Below are 15,468 nucleotides of genomic sequence, written 5' to 3'. Positions count from 1 at the left end.
GCTCACAAAGGACATAAAGACAATGGTCACAGAATATCTCACTGAGAAGTATGATGATGAGATAACAGACGAACTGCTTGATATGGCATCCTTAGTTGATCCACGCTTCAAGACTCGATATATCAGGCCAGACAAGATTGTGGCAATCAAAACAAGAGCAGTGTCTGAGATTCTGAATATGGAAGGAGACCCAGGCCCATCCACTTCACAGGCTTCATACAGAACAGAAGAGGCAGAGGGGGGAGCTGCTGCAGCTGTTCCTGCCAAGAAGCAGAGGAAGTCTCTTGGCAGTTTTTTTTAAGAGGCCATCCCCCAGCAACACAGGACTCACTGACATGCAGGTAGTGGAGGGGGAGCTGGAACACTACCTCATGGCTCCAGATGCAGACAGTGAAACAGAACCCCTGGATTGGTGGAAGATGCATAACAAAAATTTCCCAAAAGTAAGCCAACTAGCAAGGCGTTATTTGTGTATCCCTGCTACCAGCTCCCCTTCCGAGAGGCTTTTTAGCACAGGAGGAAACATTGTGACCTGTCATAGGGCAGCTTTAAAACCTGAGACTGTAGACAGACTTGTCTTTCTTGCACGTAACTTGTAGTTGTATAGTAATGTCTTTCGTTGTTTAAAACATGAACGGTAAATGCTGACCATGGTTAAGACTGTTCTTTTGTTTATTTATTTTATTTATTTAGTCAGACAGACAGCCAAAGCAGCTTACAAAATGTTTCAAATCAGCTGTACGAAGGGATTGGCATGCTGAAAAGATTTGTTTTCTCTTATTTTTGTTTTTTTAACATATGTTTAAAAGCACTTTAACTTTAAATTTGCACTGATGTTGATGTTACAAGTGTTACAGTTCTTAAGTTTTCTATAAAGATATTATACATTCTATTAATAATGTTGTTTCATTTTACTAGTAAAAATCTGTATTCTACCTCAATTCATCACTTGTTTGAAAAGTATTTGTCATGTTCTGACAATAAAAAGTAGTTTAAAACCATATTAAAAACTGTCTGGTTTTTACAACTTTTATTCAGGAGCAAAAATCTGCCTTTAAATTTGACAGGAATAAAGATTTGTCATTTATCATGATAATTATCGATATCGACTGATATGGAAAACATTTTCTCGATAATTTTTTGGGTCATATCGCCCAGCCCTACTTTGGGGTTGTTTTTCTGCACAAGGAGAGGATGACCGGGGCCATCTATTGCGAGATTTTGTGGAACAACCTCCTTCCCTCAGTTAGAGCATTGAAGATGGGTCGAGGCTGGGTCTTCCAACATGACAATGACCCGAAGCACACAGCCAGGATAACCAAGGAGTGGCTCTGTAAGAAGCATATCAAGGTTAAACCAATAAACTCAATAAAGAATCTTTGAAGGAAGCTCAAACTCCTTGTTTTTCAGCGACAGGCCAGAAACCTGACTGATCTAGAGAAGATCTGTGTGGAAGAGTGGGCCAAAATCCCTTCTGCAGTGTGTGCAAACCTGGTGAAAAACTACAGGAAACGTTTGACCTCAAACAAAGGCTACTGTACCAAATAAACATTGATTTTTTAAGGTGTTCAAATACTTATTTGCAGCTGTATCATACAAATAAATAGTAAAAAAATCAGACATTGTGATTTCTGGATTTTTTTTAGATTATGTCTCTCACAGTGGACATGCACCTACAATGACAATTTCAGACCTCTCCATGATTTCTAAGTGGGAGAACTTGCAAAATAGCAGGGTGTTCAAATACTGCTAGAACAGTCAGCCATTTTGTTGAATGTTTGCCACTCAAAGGAGAAGTAAATCAGTAGCAGTAGACAAATCTCAGTTATGTAAAATTTTGGGATAAAAAATCCAATAAAAATACATGAAATACACCAATGAATACTCTTATTCTGTGTAATTTTAAAGTTTTGTCAGTGAGTCTTCATTAAAAAACAGATCAGCTGGATACGAGTGGATCTGTAGAGCGAGCAAAGTCTCATCAATAATGTTGCAAGAGGTTTGTGTGTGTGGTGGTGCTGTTTTTGATTTACACTGAATTGTAGTAGGACTCAACTGATCTGGGTTAATGAAACTAGAGACTCGCGACTCATGAGTTAATTTAAAGATCCAGGTGAAAGATCCGAGTGAGTCACGACTCAAACAGGTCTACTCAACAGGACGAGCTCCGGCGTGGTCACGTGAAAAAGTGACGTTGTTGCATACCTTCTTTAGAAACTGTTAACAAACACTTCCTCATCCCATAATGCACAGAAGTTAGGTCTGTTCAATCTCTGATCACGTTCTTCCCACAAACTAACCGCTCCAGAGTTTGTTTGAAAGTTCAATTGCTGCATTCTCAACTGCCCAAACAAACTGCACTATTGAACTCTGGTAAGATTTAACCGAACTAAACAAGGCAGGTGAGAAAGCACCCTAAGATGTTTCTTTCTTCTTTTCATCATTCTAATTTTAATTTAAGTCAACTTAAACTTTTTAATATGTAAAGTGCAAAATATTGCTTTACATACAGCACCCACCTTCTCATAGGGCTCTTTTGCTTATGTGGCTGTGTGTATGCATCAGACCTCATACCTGGCATCTCAGGATTGAAGTCACATATTATTCAGTCCATATTAAAAACATTGAAAAATAAAAGCTAACACACAGAATAGCAGTGGCAGTAGTTGATATGCACTGCTCAAAAGGTTTTCTTGTGTTGCTGTCACTCTAAAAAATCCAGAGGATGGACAATGGGACACCAAGTGGTGAGATTAAAGACATTGATTGATAGTTTGCGAACAAATAAATAACTACTCTTATATTATGTTCTAATATCACACACAAGAAATGCAAGTGAAAAATGCACAAATTACTTTGGAGGAATGAAGATACAGTCAATAAAAATGAGGCAATATGAGCAATAAAATGAATGTGCATGACATTGACCAGATTATTTGGCTCTGGGAGAAATCTGAATTTGTCATATTCAAACCTGTCACTCCGTAATGAGAAACCCCAGATGACGCTGTTTGTGAAATTTAAGATGGTATAAAATGAAGACGTATAATAGTTATATACACACATAATTTCCTCTTACTCTATTTAAAAATGTTTTTTGTTTTGGTATAAAATCTGGCATAATTCAAACAAATGTTATGCTTAAAAAACTAAAAACATTAACACTTTATTTGTAAACATTAGTAAATGCATTAGCCAATATGAACTCACAAGCAATATCGTTTTCCGCATTTATTAATATTTGTTAATGTTAGTACATAGAATTAATATAAAGCAAATGAAAGTTTATTTTAACTGCATTGAAATTTTTTTAAACGACAAAGATTGGTTAAATGTCAAAGACTGAAATAAATGTAAATAATCTAAATAACATAATGAGAATTTAGCATGGATTTCACAGTCAGCTTCACAAATAACTTACAGTACAAATACTACTAATATATGTAAGGTTTTGTCTATTTCATTATCACAAGCCGCTTTACACTGAATTACATTTGCATTACAGACATAGTGCACCGTGATCCAGTTCTGCATTTCTTTATTTATTAATACATTATCACACTCATACAAATTAAGAAGCTACACATGATTGCTGTTGGCTGTTTTCCAAACGACTTGTGATTATGCCAGCTACACTTGTAAAACTGAGTCATAATGGTATAAACAGACAGACTGAATCCCCCTCTCATTATTACCCATAATTCCTGCTGATTTAAGTCTCAAAGCCCCAAAGTTTCTATCCAGCAATCATTTGAACTCCTCTGATGAGGCGTTCAGTTCTGCGGCCTCCTATAAAATATACAAATCATTTAATCAAAGACATGAAACGACAAACAAGAAACATGAAAATAAATCAGCTTTAAAAGCAAAAGTAGTAAAGACGTGTCTTTGGTCTATTCTTTAATTAAATTTTTGGTGTTTACCTCCAGCTTTTCAGTTTCGGATTTGGCTGGGAGAGATTTCTGTGGTGTGTGAAAGGCCTGTGACAGAAGAGCAGACACTTCCATTAAGAGGATTTCTGAACATACACAAACACAGACACACACACACACACATTTTTTTGACCACATCACTAGATGGTGCTGGACAGCTGTGGAAATAATTTGTACAGTGAAACACTTCATTTACTTTTTAAATGTAGCCACCTGAAGCACAAGAGATCACCAGCACACACAGAAGACAGTTGCATTGGTCATAGGCATGATTGAACCAGGTACATTACTTATTTAAAGGTGCATTTTTGTAGATTTTAGCGGCATCTAGTAGTGCAACCAATGGCTCAGTCTATAGCTCACCCTACAGCTTCAAAGCACATAGAGAAGCCACAATTGTTATGTATATTATATATATATTATATTGCATTTCTGTCAAGAGATCCTTCTTAAAGTTACACAATGAACCTTTAAAATAGAAATGTCTGGAAGTTATGGTTGCTGCAGTTCTTAGAGTACAGCAGCCTATGTGTCATACTGTACCGAGAAACCCAATTACCTTTTTGGCTTGCTGTACTTCATCCGTGGACTTGGATCTGTTTTTTACCGTCTGTTTCTGTGGAGAAATGGTGGATGCCTTGGGGGAAGAAAAATAATTTAAGTTTACATCATTATGCTCTGCATATATTAACAGTACACTGTCAGAAATAAATGGACAAAAATGCTCCCAAGCTGTCACTGGGGCAGTACCCTTAAAAAAGGTCCTAATGTGTATCTCTTAGGTACAAATATGTGTACATTTGGCAACAATGTGTACCTCTGAGGTACAGATATGCACTGTTTGTACCATTTTGTACCTCAGAGGTACCGATAATCACGTTTTATTACCGGTGTGTACGTCAGAGGTACCTTGGAGGTATTGATATTAAAGGTATTGCGGAGGATTTTCATTTTCCAGGAGGATCATCAAGACTATTGGTCCTCCTAGTTGTCAATCAGGAGTGTTGCGCAATTCCTTTTTTTTTTTTAAGTGGAAAAGGTGGTTCTTTTCTAAAATTAAAACAAAAACTCAGCTACACCTTTAACTATTCGTTACAACATGTGCCTCTGGGGTACACATATTTACTGTGTTACTAATCTATACTTCTGAGGTACAGATATTCACTCTTTTTACCAATATGTACCTCGGATGTAACGGAAATACCTCTTTGTTACCAATATGTGCTATGTGCCTCGGAAGTACTGATATTAACTCTTTGTTACCAATATGTACCTCGGGGTACCAATATGTGCCTTGGAGGTACCGTATTAACTCTTTGTTACCAATATGTACTATGGAGGTATCGGTATTAACTCTTTGTTACCAACCTCAGAGGTACTGATATTAACTCCTTGTTACCAATATGTACCTCGGAGGTACCGGTATTAACTCCTTGTTACCAATCTATACCTCTGAGGTACCGGTATTAACTCTTTGTTACTAGTATGTGCCTCGGAGGTCACAGTATTTACTCTTTATTACCAATATGAGCCTCAGAGGTACCGGTATTAACTCTTTGTTACCAATATGTACCTCAGAGGTACTGGTATTAACTCTTTGTTACCAATGTGTGCCTTGGAGGTCACGGTATTAACTCTTTATTACCAATGTGTGCCTCGGAGGCCACGATTTTGACTCTTTATTACTGGTATGTGCCTTGGATGTCGCGTATTAACTCTTTGTTGCCAGTATGTGCCTCGGGGGTCACAATATTAACTCTTTATTGCCAGTATGTGCCTCGGGGGTAGCGGTATTAACTCTTTATTACCAATATGTACCTCGGAGGTACTGGTATTAACTGTTAATTACCAATAAGTGTCTCGGATGTCACGGTATTAACTCTTTGTTACCAAAATGTGTGCCTCACAGGTTACGGTAGTAACTCTTTGTTACCAATCTATACCTCTGAGGTACAGATATTCATTCTTTGTTACCAATATGTACTTCGGAGGTACTGATAGTCATGTTTTATTACTGTGTGTATTTCAGAGGTACCTTGGAGGTATAGATATTAACTATTCGTTACAATATGTGCCTCTGGGGTACGTATATTCACTGTGTTACCAATCTATACCTCTAAGGTACAGATATTCACTCTTCTTTGTACCAATATGTAACTCTAAGGTACCGATATTCACATTTTATTCCCGGCGTGTGCCTCAGAGGTACCGATATATACTCTTTGTTATCGATATGTCCCTTCGGGGTCCTGGTATTCACTGTTTGATATCAGTATGTCCATTCGCGGGCCTGGTATTCACGTTATGTCTCCAAAATGTACCTCTGAGGTAGCTATATTCACTCTTTGCTACCAATATGTAACTTGGTACTAATATACTTTCTTTGTTATCAATGTCTACCTCTGAGGTGCTAATTATGTTTAAAGGTACTAACAATGTTTAAAATACATTATGTACCTCTGAAGTAAAATATGCACTCTTTGATACCAATGTTTACCTCTGAAGTACCGATATGTACTTGTTATTACTGTTGTGTACCTCACAGGTACCGATATTCAGTCTTTGTTACCAATATGTACCTCATGGGTACCGATTAGGGATGCTAAACAATTAATCGTGATTAATCGTTAGCAGAATAAAAGTTTTTGTTTACATCATATATGTGTGTGAACTGTGTATAATAAATTTGTATAAATAAATGTATTGTATATGTTTTAGAAATGTTTACATGTGTATATACATTTGTATATTTATGTGTAATTTATATTATATATAAATATAAATACTTAATATATAAAAAAAATTCTTAAAATTATACATGAATGTGTTCATATTTATATATATACATATTTATTATACACAGTTTACACACATATGTGATGTAAACAAAAACTTTTATTCTGCTAACAATTAATCACGATTAATTGTTTAGCATCCCTAGTACCGATATTAACTCTTTGTTACCAATCTATACTTCTGATGTACCGATATTCTTTTTTTTTATTATTTTACAAGGTGCCACACAATAATGATAAAAATCAATAATGAAGCCACACCCCTAACTCCACCCCTAAATCTAACCGTGACTCAGGGATACGCAGTCATTCTAACACTTATGTAAGGGATAATCCACGGCTAGCCATGCATTAAAGGGTTTTAATGCACGACGTAGAGGCGAAGCACCACCCGACGCGTAGCGGAGGGTGGTTGCCTCTGCGAAGTGCATTAAACCCTTTAATGCATGGCTAGCCGTGGATTATCCCGCTTATACCTTGGTTAATTGCCAAGTACCCCAAATGCCCCAACTGCCCTATTCTGCCCCAAATGCCCCATTCTGCCCCAAATGCCCAATTCTACCCCAAATGCCCTAACTACCCCATTCTGCCCCAACTACCCCATTCTGCCCCATCTGCCCAATTCTACCCCAAATGCCCCATTCTGCCCCAAATGCCCCATCTGCCCAATTCTACCCCAAATGCCCTAACTACCCCATTCTGCCCCAACTACCCCATTCTGCCCCATCTGCCCAATTCTACCCCAAATGCCCCATTCTGCCCCAAATGCCCCATCTGCCCAATTCTACCCCAAATGCCCTAACTACCCTATTCTGCCCCAAATGCCCCATCTGCCCCAAATAACTTAACTACCCTAAATGCCCCATTTGCCCCAAATAACTCAACTGCCCCAACTGCAGCTCCATCTATTACTCTCTGACTAGGCTTTCTCAAGCCAACATAAAGTTTGTTCACAAACTTTAACCTCATCTAGTTTCTAACTGTAATCAAACTGTCTGGAACTACCTGTGCATTAAACGGTTTTAATGCACACCTTCCAGCCAATCAGAATCGAGGATTTAAACAGACCATGGTATAAGTATTATTATTAATTCAAAATAATCAGGCACCTCGTAAAATACTTATGACTTGCCGTGACATTGTGTTGGTTTACACTGTAGGATTATTTGAGTTGTTGGTTCGGCCTCACTTACTTTACTCTCTGTGCTCTCCATGTTTCAGGTTGCGAAGGTATTTTTGTTGTGCTGTGAAGGTGAATCAGCTGTGTCTTTAGGCAATGTGCAGCAGTCCCTCAATGCTATTGGTTGCCTGTGTGAATGTAAGAGATCACACACATTCACATTGAAATTAATAGCCTACACAGGAGCAGAAATCTCAGACTGTCACTTTTCTCTGCTGATTCATAAGAAAATATGTCAAAATGTAGCAGTAATTGCCCCTCAGACATCACAGTCTCAGTAAAGCAAGAGCCTTTGTTAGAGAGATGACCTGTTGTCACCTTGTCTTTGTGCCGTGTCTCTGTGGAACATTCGTCTCTGAACAAAATGATTATAAATTGCCCCTGGCGGAAATGTAATGAAAAGGTAGGCGTAGCTGAGATTGAGACATGATCTGTGAGGTGAAGCAAGGAAAGACAGAAATGCATGATGTTGCTTCCTTGAAACAGCATGTGAACAGAATCCTGAATTTTAAAATCTCAGAAACAACTCAATTTTCACAATACTGAAAGAAACTGTAAGGAGTGCAAAGGTTACTGGCATGGTACTATTTTAAGTTTTGACCTGTGAATATTTGACATGAGTTGATATAAATTGTTTCATTTATATTTTTATGCTACTTTACCTTAACAATTATTTTGATTTGACAAAAACGCTGCATTTTTTTCAGTGTAAAAATTAAATGGCAAATGGTAATTTTGCCATGTTTATAGGCAAATAACTATTCAAATGAAGCAATATTGGGCCAAACTATAATGTACACTACCTGCTGCAACATTTCTCTGCCAAATGCTTCAGGGCTTTAGAGAGAACTGGGTGTTATTACAGAAATCTGTCCAAATATCCACTAATGTTCAGCGTCACTTATTTTATTGCTCTGGGAAAGCGTCCATAAAAGCAAGTTTCCTTTTGCTTTACAACAAAAAATCTGGAACAGAAGATTGAAACTTTTTTAGCCACTAAATCATTTCAACACAAAGAGCTTTTTGAAGCAGGAATAAACCTACTGCATGAGCCGCTTTGGTCTTTTTCTTCCCCGTCTCATCGTATTGGAAATTGCTTTTGTGGAAATATTGATATTTGCTAAATGCTTTTATGAATGTTGTCCTTGAGTGCACAACGATTCATATTCTGTTTATATAACTCGACCTCCGTTGTTATTGACGGTTCAGAACGTTGACTGCATAAATGCTTTCTTTTTAATAATCTCTGGCTTTAGTAAAGCTAAGCCTGGGCTGACTGCAGGTTCTTTGATTCCCTTAGTCTTTTATTTCACTGATATGAGTCATCAACACTATTCAATTACAAATACAGAAGAGCTCAGTGTATCTACTATACAGAAATCTGAATCAAAGCAGTAGCTTGAATCAAAACTTTACAACAAAGCATTTTACAGATCCATTCGTTTGAAATAAGAAATGGAATGAAAAATGTACGGAAGCCGAGAAAAGTCGTGTAGGCTACTATATTTATTTTTGCTTGATTTTTTTTTCACATGTTCACAACTTAATTTCTCATTATCTCGAGATAACAAAAGTTGTATTCTTGTGATGTGATGTGTACTCAATAGACCGTGTTGTTTTGTTTGTAGACAGCAAAAACATATTTTGCTAAATTAGCATGGATGAACAAATGAGATTTTACTTGGATCAGGCATTTGCTCAAGATGAAATAGATTTGTCAATAATTAAAACAATTAAGTTGTGGTGAATTTAGGGACCGTCTTTAAAGTAACTCCATAATATAAACGTTTCTAGTTTAAAAGGCATTTAAATGGAATGACTTAAAGTTCGCAATATTCCTGTGACCCAGGGAGCACACAAAAAAAGGTCAAAATACACTCTCCTAAAGGATTATTAGGAACACCTGTTCAATTTCTCATTAATGCAATTATCTAATCAACCAATCACATGGCAGTTGCTTCAATGAATTTAGGGGTGTGGTCCTGGTCAAGACAATCTCGTGAACTCCAAACTGAATGTCAGAATAGGAAAGAAAGGTGATTTAAGCAATTTTGAGTGTGGCATGGTTGTTGGTGCCAGACGGGTCAGTCTGAGTATTTCACAATCTGCTCAGTTACTGGGATTTTCACGCACAACCATTTCTAGGGTTTATAAAGAATGGTGTGAAAAGGGAAAAACATCCAGTATGTGTCAGTCATGTGGGTGAAAATGCCTTGTTGATGCTAGAGGTCAGAGGAGAATGGACCGACTGATTCAAGCTGATAGAAGAGCAACTTTGACTGAAATAACCACTCGTTACAACCGAGGTATGCAGCAAAGCATTTGTGAAGCCACAACACGCACAACCTTGAGGCGGTTGGGCTACAACAGCAGAAGACCCCACCGGGTACCACTCATCTCCACTAAAAATAGGAAAAAGAGGCTACAATTTGCGCAAGCTCACCAAAATTGTACAGTTGAAGACTGGAAGAAATGTTGCCTGGTCTGATGAGTCTCGATTTCTGTTGAGACATTTAGATTGTAGAGTCAGAATTTGGCGTAAACAGAATGAGAACATGGATCCATCATTCCTTATTACCACTGCGCAATCTGGTGGTGTAATGTTGTGGGGGATGTTTTCTTGGCACACTTTAGGCCTACACAGCCTACCTGAGCATTGTTTCTGACCATATCCATCCCTTTATGACCACCATGTACCCATCCTCTGATAGCTACTTCCAGCAGGATAATGCACCATGTCACAAAGCTCAAATCATTTCAAATTGGTTTCTTGAACATGACAATGAGTTCACGGTACGAAAATGGCCCCCACAGTCACCAGATCTCAACCCAATAGAGCATCTTTGGGATGTGGTGGAACGGGAGCGTCGTGCCTTAGATGTGCATCCCACAAATCGCCATCAACTTCAAGATGCTATCCTATCAATATGGGCCAACATTTCTAAAGAATGCTTTCAGCACCTTGTTGAATCAATGCCACAGAGAATTAAGGCAGTTCTGAAGGCCAAAGGGGGTCAAACACAGTATTAGTATGGTGTTCCTAATAATCCTTTAGATGAGTCTATGTACCATAGCTGTAACAGGACAGTACCCTTTATAGGGTCCTAATGTAGTACCATTATGTACATGTATGTATACATTTGGTACCAATAACAGCTGCCAAATACAGTACATGTATGTAATGTAAAAGTAAATTATAGTGGAATGCATCAAGTTTTACACAAATAAATGTAATATATATCAATAATACCAGCCTGATCTCACAAGAAATCAGATTTGAGGGCTGTAATTGTTTGAAAGTGTTTCTAAGGTAAAAGCATGCCACAATGCAGGACATTTGATATCGTCCTCTATGCAGTATTACAGAGAAGCATTTGACCACATGAAGCTTGACCTCAAATGTAAGCTGGGTTATAATGTCAGCACACAGAAGACATCAGACAGTGACTCATCAGACCATCACACCTCATACAAAAACACTGCGTGTGTGTGTGTTGCGTGCATATTTGCTGACAGGAAGTAAACTATGAGATAGTGAGATTTATAGACAGATAACTAGAGAGGGGGTTAGTGTGAGAGTTTAAAGGAAGATTCAAATAAAAATCCTAATCCAAGTAAAGCCTTTCACTTGTAGGAAATTGGGTCATAATCTATTATTTAATGTAAATCTAGAAAAAAAATGACGTGGAGACATCCGTTTCAAATCCCAGGAAGGACTTGCGCCAATTGGACTCTTCAGCTTTCATCACCAGACGGTATTACCATGGCAACAAGCCGGTACCAGGAGCTTGACAGATGAAGGAAGGAATCTGATGGGCGGTGTCCCTTAAGGGGGGATTTAGATTACAGGAACCTCAGTGTCAAATCAAAATTTTTCATCATTCAATAGCTGCTGAAAAACTTTTGTGCCGTGTGCAGAAGAGCACTACAGGCCATGTTTCAGTGTAAACAACCTATTGGGTTCACTCAAATCAAGCGATGGAAAATGATTACCTTGACTCATTCCTGAATAAACCTTTGTGATGATTTGAATCATTCATAGTGACATATTCGGAAATCTTTAAACTGTTTTGACATATTTACCGGCAAATACAGAACTAAACCAAGAAAGACGATTAACTTCAAAATCTGATTCAACTTTGAACAAGAGTTTAAAAGTTGTGGAAAAAATTTGAAAGATTAAAAGATTAGATCGATATTTTCAGGTCAAGGGGGTGCTTCAGTACATTCACAGTTGAATAGGTCACAGGAAATCAGTTTGATTCAAGTCATTATATCTTCTGCAATGTAGTTTAGCCATTGTGCTAATAGGCTGTGGGTTCAGATTGGCAGGTTTTGACATTTTGAATAAATAAACATGCAGCTGTGAAATGGCACAAAAGATTTATACAGAATCACCATTTTGCACCTCAAGTTAAATGTAAGATTGTGGAGCAAAATCATTTATATGTTAGATGTTCAAACAATAAACAATTACTTTGACTTACTTTTATGTTGGCCAAACCTAGATTGCTTTAACATAAAGGAAAGTACAGTATAAAAAGACATATTGAGGTCCTACAAATTGCTTAAAATCACAGTCAACTATTTTGCATGAGAAACACACACACACACACACGCGCGCGCGGAAACACACACACACACACACACACACACACACACACACACATACATTTTCCCTGACCCCACCTCTAAACCTAACCCCCACAGAAACCATTGGCATTTAAAAAATGGTTCAAGTACCCAGAAAGGTTTTTTTTTTGTAATACATATTGTACCCATGTTGTACCCCCCTCCCAACACACACGCATGCAAAATGAGATCTGAGCAAAATGATATTATCTTGGCACAAATGAAATCTGACGTTGCCTGTGGTAAAATGAGTATCTGTAACATATACAGTACAGTACAGATCCGTTTGTTAAAGAGGTCTCTTACCTGTTGATCTTTAGTGTGCACTCATTGAGGAGTCGTGCAGGCTCGGTTCTGATTGAATCTTTACAAACCAGTTAGAACTGTAAGGATTCTGTTCTTACCAAGAGATGCTCAGTGATGTAAGACAGAATCATCAGCCTCCAGATACTCCTCCCTCCCTTTCACTCATCTCCTCTCTCTCATTCTCTCTCTGCCTTCCATTTCCAATCTCTCTATCTCTCTTTCTGCCCTTCGTTTCCAATCTCTCATTTTTTAACTTTATTCCTCTCATTCTCTCACTCGCTCTCTTACTTTATTCCTCTTGTTATCTTACTCTCTCTTATTCTGTCTCTGCCTTCTATTTCCATTATTTCGCTCTCTTACTTTATTTTTTCTTCTTGTTCTCTCGTTCCTTCTTTCACTGTCTCCCATTTCCATTCTCTCGCTCTTTTACTTTATTCACTCTTTCCTTCTTTCACTGTCTTCCATTTCTATTTTCTCGCTCTCTTATCTTATTTTTTGTTTCCTTCTTTCACTGTCTTCCATTTCCATTCTCTCGCTCTCTTACTTTATTCTCTCTTTCTTTCTTTCACTGTCTTCCATTTCTATTTTCTCCCTCTCTTATATTATTCTTTCTTTCCTTCTTTCACTGTCTTTCTTTCCATTCTCTCGCTCTCTTACTTTATTCTTTCTTTCCTTCTTTCACTGTCTTCCATTTCCATTCCCTCGCTCTCTTACTTTATTTTTTCTTCTCATTCTCTCTTTCCTTCTTTCACTGTCTTTCATTTCCATTCTCTCACTCTCTTATCTTATTCTTTCTTTCCTTTTTTCACTGTCTTCCATTTCCATTCTCTAAATCTATTATCTTATTCTTTCTTTCCTTTTTTCACTTTCTTCCATTTCCATTCTCTCACTCTCTTACTTTATTCTCTCTTTCCTTCTTTCACTGTCTTTCTTTCCATTCTCTCGCTCTCTTACTTTATTCTTTCTTTCCTTCTTTAACTGTCTTCCATTTCTATTCTCTTGCTCTTTTATCTTATTCTTTCTTTCCTTCTTTTACTGTCTTTCTTTCCATTCTCCCGCTCTCTTACTTTATTCTCTCTTTCCTTCTTTCACTGTCTTCCATTTCTATTCTCTTGCTCTCTTATCTTATTCTTTCTTTCCTTCTTTTACTGTCTTTCTTTCCATTCTCTCGCTCTCTTACTTTATTCTCTCTTTCCTTCTTTCACTGTCTTCCATTTCTATTTTCTCCCTCTCTTATCTTATTCTTTATTTCCTTCTTTCACTGTCTTCCATTTTCATTCTCTCGCTCTCTTACTTTACTCTCTCTTTCCTTCTTTCACTGTCTTCCATTTCTATTCTCTCGCTCTCTTATCTTATTCTTTCTTTCCTTCTTTCACTGTCTTTCTTTCCATTCTCTCGCTCTCTTACTTTATTCTCTCTTTTCTTCTTTCACTGTCTTCCATTTCTATTCTCTCGCTCTCTTATCTTATTCTTTCTTTCCTTCTTTCACTGTCTTTCTTTCCCTTCTCTCGCTCTCTTACTTTATTCTCTCTTTTCTTCTTTCACTGTCTTCCATTTCTATTCTCTCGCTCTCTTATCGTATTCTTTCTTTCCTTCTTTCAATGTCTTTCTTTCCATTCTCTCGCTCTCTTACTTTATTCTCTCTTTCCTTCTTTCACTGTCTTCCATTTCTATTCTCTCGCTCTCTTATCTTATTCTTTCTTTCTTTCCTTCTTTCACTGTCTTTCTTTCCATTCTCTCGCTCTCTTACTTTATTCTTTCTTTCCTTCTTTCACTGTCTTCCATTTCTATTCTCTCGCTGTCTTATCTTATTTTTTGTTTCCTTCTTTCACTTTCTTCCATTTCCATTCCCTCGCTCTCTTACTTTATTTTTTCTTCTCATTCTCTCTTTCCTTCTTTCACTGTCTTTCATTTCCATTCTCTCACTCTCTTATCTTATTCTTTCTTTCCTTTTTTCACTGTCTTCCATTTCCATTCTCTCACTCTCTTACTTTACTCTCTCTTTCCCTTTTTCACTGTCTTCCATTTCTATTCTCTCACTCTCTTCCTTTATTCTTTCTTTCCCTTTTCACTGTCTTCCATTTCCATTCTCTTGCTCTCTTCCTTTATTCCCTCTTTCCTTCTTTCACTGTCTTCTATTTCCATTCTGTCCCTCTTTTTTTCTTTCCTTCTTTCACTGTCTTCCATTTCTCTCGCTCTCTTACTTTATTCTTTCTTCTCGTTCTCTCTTTCCTTCTTTCACGGTCTTCAATTTCCATTCTCTCGCCCTCTTTTTTTCTTTCCTTCTTTCACTGTCTTCAATTTCTCTCGCTCTTCTACTTCATTCTTTCTTTCCCTTTTTCACTGTCTTCCATTACCATTCTCTCGCTCTCTTACTTTATTTTTTCATTCCTTCTTTCACTGTCTTCCATTTCTCACGCTCTCTTACTTTTTTCTTCTTGTTCTCTCTTTCCTTCTTTCACTGACTTCCATTTTCATTCTCTCACTCTCTTACTTTATTCCTCTGATTCTCTCTCTCTCTTATTCTCTCCCTTTGAATTCTTCCTCTTTCTGGTTGTGCCTCATCTTGACAACTGAGGACATTCTGATTGTGTCTGATTTTTAAAACCAGACGATTACCTCA

General features: G+C 37.5%; 1 long non-coding RNA gene across 3 annotated transcripts; it reads right to left on the bottom strand.

The window, feature by feature from the left end:
• Positions 1-3,062: 3,062 nt before the first annotated feature.
• Positions 3,063-13,282, bottom strand: LOC135776949 (uncharacterized). Of its 3 annotated transcripts, XR_010544237.1 has the most exons (6): positions 12,846-13,282; positions 12,395-12,419; positions 7,921-8,035; positions 4,492-4,569; positions 3,924-3,980; positions 3,063-3,789 (listed from the first exon to the last, which is right to left on the bottom strand). It is a non-coding gene; the product is annotated as an uncharacterized lncRNA (long non-coding RNA). The 3 variants fall into 3 exon arrangements; XR_012335386.1 differs by lacking the exons at positions 12,395-12,419; positions 12,846-13,282 and adding an exon at positions 10,351-10,438 and having other exon boundaries at positions 3,064-3,789; XR_010544236.1 differs by lacking the exon at positions 12,395-12,419 and having other exon boundaries at positions 3,071-3,789; positions 12,846-13,244.
• Positions 13,283-15,468: the final 2,186 nt, after the last annotated feature.

This window comes from Paramisgurnus dabryanus, chromosome 18 (assembly GCF_030506205.2).
Source record: "Paramisgurnus dabryanus chromosome 18, PD_genome_1.1, whole genome shotgun sequence".
In the NCBI taxonomy this organism is placed as follows: domain Eukaryota; kingdom Metazoa; phylum Chordata; class Actinopteri; order Cypriniformes; family Cobitidae; genus Paramisgurnus; species Paramisgurnus dabryanus.
This window is presented reverse-complemented; position numbering and strand designations above follow the sequence as displayed.